Genomic DNA, 4,556 nt, shown 5'->3' with positions numbered 1-4,556 from the left:
TTGTTGTCAGTTGTAACTGAGGCTGGATACTTAAGGAAGTAGAAAAGGACTTGTATTTATATGTTAGGTAAAGATCGAGTTGGAAAGGATGTGCAGCTCTGGGGTAATTGTTTCCTCGAGACTCCCAAATTCCCCAGATTTTCATAAGTATTACATAATACTGCAGCAATTTCTGAACGCTACTAGTGTGGCATATTCAACACTCACCCAAATGTGCACAACAGGAAAGGAGAAGATGAGGAATGTAGATAGGAGTAATGGGAGGATTGGTGTACAGCAAAGAGAGAGGTGGCCAAAGAAAAGGCTGGTAGTAAATTGTATATGAGGCTGGAGACTAAGGAATGAGACAATGACTTGTATCAAGATCAAGCTGGAAAGGATTTTCAGTAGTTCAAGATGATTGAAGGAAAGAGATGGAAATATACTCACAAGTGATGAGAGTGTGCTGGGAAGATGGAAGGAGTAATTAGAGGAGCTAATGAATAAAGAAAATGTAAAAGAGAGGAGGATGAATGGAGAAATGATTGTTAATCCAGGAATGCAGAGGATTAGGAATGAGAAAGTAACGGCATCTATGAACAGGACGGGCGGTCGACAATTCAGTAGAAAAGAGTAGAAAGACAGCTGATGCTGATGATGACATACCTGTGGAAGTATCCAGACCTCTATGAGAGGGCAGCAGACTTTTTAACCATATTGTATAACAGAATCTTGAAGAGTGAGAGGAATTCTGAGTATGGTATTGATTTTCAAGAACAAGGGTGATCTCCAGCACTGCAGTGACTACAAAGGAATGAATTTGATGAGCCACACTATGAAACTATAGGACAGAGTATTTGAAGGTAGACTGAGAAGACAGATGACAATCAGCAAGCAGCAGGATTATTCTGAGTAAGAGCACTACAGATGCAATCTCTGCTTAGAAAGTGTTGATGCTGGAGTAATATAGAAAAGATCAGAAAGAGTTTGACTTTGTCTTTGTAGATTTAGATATCTCTAAATAATAGAGTGTCAAGAGAAGAATTGTGGTACTGCACGAGAAAGTCAGGAGTTCCAGAAAAGTATGTTAGGGTGGTGAAGAACATTCTCGATGTCCTGAGAACAGTGAGACACAGACAAAGTAGATGGGGTAGACTAGTCAACATCTTTGATGAGTTCAGTGACTGGAATTTGGGACCTTAGTGGCTGGTTCTTGAAAGGGCAGTCATTAGTGTGAGGAAAAAGAGTATGTGCTCTAACTGACTCACTCCGTGAGTCGTTTGGTACCAGGCCGCGAGAGTTGAGGCTCAGGTGTGAAATGTATAGTTTTCAGGGTTTTTATCGGTTTTCAGCGTTATTTTGTTATTGTTTTTATCGTTTACTCGGTTTTCCTTGGTCTTTTCACGTGTGTTATGAATAATTTTTTTTTTTTTCGGTACCGGTACTAGTTTTATTTTGTTGTATTTATCCGCGACACCTTAAAGGCCGGTCCATGAAAATATTGTCGGGCATAAACCGGTCCGTGGCGCAAAAAAGGTTGGAGACCGCTGTTCTAGGATGTATTATCTTCCCATAATGATTGCATCATCACACCAACACAGACCTATTTGCCCAGTAAGTAAATAACAGGGTAACCAGCAGTTATCCTGTAATGGTCTTCAATAATCTCAACATCAGATGTTCAAAGGTCTTCATGACCACATACATTAGAGCAACACGCCTGTAGCCATTCAGTCCTGTGATGGGGACTGGAATGATGGTGAAATATTTAAAGCAGGATGGTAGCTGGCACAGCTCGAGGGATGTATTGAAGATCTAAGTGAAGATAGGAGCCATCTAGACCTAGTTCTTTCTATCTGCGGAAGAAGCTGCTCACATGAGTGTCATACAAATTGCTGGTGCCATTTAAGGCTGAATATAAACCACAAAACCAAATCCGCTTTTGCTAATTGTCCAGTATACTGATCTGGGAGAGATTGCTGGAGTTAATCCAGTAATCATATTGCTAACTGACTATGTTTATTCTGAAATGCTGAATGTTGATACAATCATTAATACCATTGTTTTTATTGAATGTTATTACGAATGTACTATTGTTTTTCAGGTTGTAATACTCATTGGAATAAGAAAAAAAGATTTCATGCACATGTAATATTGTTTAGTTGAGACCAGTAAGAAAAATAGGGCTTAAAATTTTTCATGAAGTGAATATCAGTGAAATTAGTTTTTAAAGCAAAATGAAGCCCTAATTGTTGATGTTCTAAAGGTATTTAAATACATCTATGATTGATTTAATTGGTATCACACAGTTTCGACAGTTTCTATTGGATGAAATGTGAACATCAAGATTTCCAGAAGCCCAGAAAGGCAGTATCTTCAAACTGAATGAGCCCTCATGGTGAAAAACTACATAACCCACGCACCAAAAGTAGAATGGACCTGTAGCTGCACTGATCACATTATATAAAATGTATGAGTCAATAGCTTTTGAACAAATGGGGTGACCGTGGCTCAGGGGGTTGGGAAGCGTATCTGTACCGGAAGGTCGCCGGTTCGATCCCCGGGCTCTCTGTCCAGGTCGTTGTGTCCTTGGGCAAGACACTTTACCCTACCACCTACTGGTGTTGGCCAGAGGGGCCGATGACGCGATATGGCAGCCTCGCTTCTATCAGTCTGTCCCAGGGCAGCTGTGGCTACAACCGTAGCTTGCTTCCACCAGTGTATGAATGAATAGTGGCATTGTAAAGCGCTTTGGGTGCCTTGAAAAGCGCTATATAAATCCAATCCATTATTATTATTAAATGCCAATTAACTGAAATAAGCATATCTAGGCTACCTATAGGATGTGCCGTTCCATGTACACATGTGTGATTAACAACAATGAAGCAGACTAACCTGTAATTAAGCCTTTTTGTATTAAGCCTTATTATACATTTCTTTCTGTCAAACACTTTGTAACTTAGTTAAGATACTACTACTACTACTAATAATGATGATAGCAGTAGTGCTATTACTGTGTAGTGAAAAAGCAGAATCATAAAAGATACGTTCCACATGTAAATGGGACCTGTACTCACTTGGTAGTTCAGTCACTTTAGCAAGGTTGGTGAGTTCACTGGATCTCAAAGGTGTTGCAGGGAGTTAAACTCAGAGCTCCTTGCAAGCCAGCCACATTATCCACACCCAGCAGGGAAACTACGTATTTACAGCACAAGTGCATTGTTTTGCTGGGACAGGAAAATGGCCCTTCCCAAAAACTGCTGGCACAAAGTTGTAAATAGACCATTGTCTAAAAGTGTGGTTAACGATCTACTGTTCAAGACCATAAAAGGGGGTTGCAGAAGCAATCTGCAGAAAGGCTTTTTTCTTAAGAATTGTTGACAAATTTACTATGTTGTAATAATTAATGTGCAAACATGTGCTAATGAGAACCAAGCATAGTATCAGTGAGGCTGAAAAATGTAATTAACTTTCAAACTATTTCACTGTAAACTAAAGGTCTAAAGGTTTACAGAAATCATTATCATTGATTTTCTTGTTCGAAACTTACTCTGTCAGGCTCAAAGGAGACATATTATATATAAATGATTACTATTGTTGTGTCTTCTTTTAAAAAGCTGCTTGTATCCCTTGCCGTTGACTGATGTTTGCTTGAGTCACCACACAAAAGTTCGTTGTGTCTTTCTACAGTGACAAATCTTAATCTTAAAATGGCATGACAACATTCTATTTAAGATTTTTTATGGAAGACATGCCAGTGAATCATAAACTTTATTAGAACATACCATCTGCAAAATGTCTGTACAAAAATAACCTCTCACTTTATCAAGTCATGGCACTAACCTTTGTCCTCTGGGCACCACAAAGGTCTGCACAAAATTACGGGCAAGCAGATATTTCAGTCTGGACTTCCTGACAAACAGCATTGGTGTCCATGCAGCTGGAATGGTGAAACTAATGGAGTTGAGAAGGCTTGTAAAAAAGTGGATAGGCCTATTGTGTGATTCTATGGGACAGATAGATAAAGAGATACGGAAAGAGGTTTGTAGTTTTACAGTTAAAATAAGGACAGAGAGACAGACAGACATATATACATACGTACATCTATGGGAGGCAGACATTTATGTCCCTTAATAAAAACCCATAGGCTTGCACCTGACACACACTCCCATACACACTTGAATGAATTGAAAGCATTAAGACAGTCCTGGGGCAATCAGTTGACACACATACACACACAGAAAAAATATCAGGTGTTTGGGTAAACACATATTCAAGCACGTACACACACACACACACACAACACACACACACACACACACACACACAACACACACACACACACACACACACACACACAGAACAAAGGAGTGTGTTTTGCTCCAACACAGTGGATCTAAAACAGCATCCCAGCCGGTTTGCCCTCGGCAGAGAGAGACGAGGTGGAGGGAGGAAACAAATGAGAGAATGGGAGAGCAGGAGACATGGGGAAATGAGAACACCAGAGGCATAAAGAGGAAGGAGGACAAAGTGGAGGAACTGAGAGAAAGACAAGAGAAAACAAGGGTGGAGTAGTG

The sequence above is a fragment of the Haplochromis burtoni genome, unplaced genomic scaffold (genome assembly GCF_018398535.1).
Source record: "Haplochromis burtoni strain Fernald_Lab_line unplaced genomic scaffold, NCSU_Asbu1 Contig_54, whole genome shotgun sequence".
NCBI lineage: Eukaryota > Metazoa > Chordata > Actinopteri > Cichliformes > Cichlidae > Haplochromis > Haplochromis burtoni.
Note: the sequence above shows the minus strand (reverse complement) of the source record.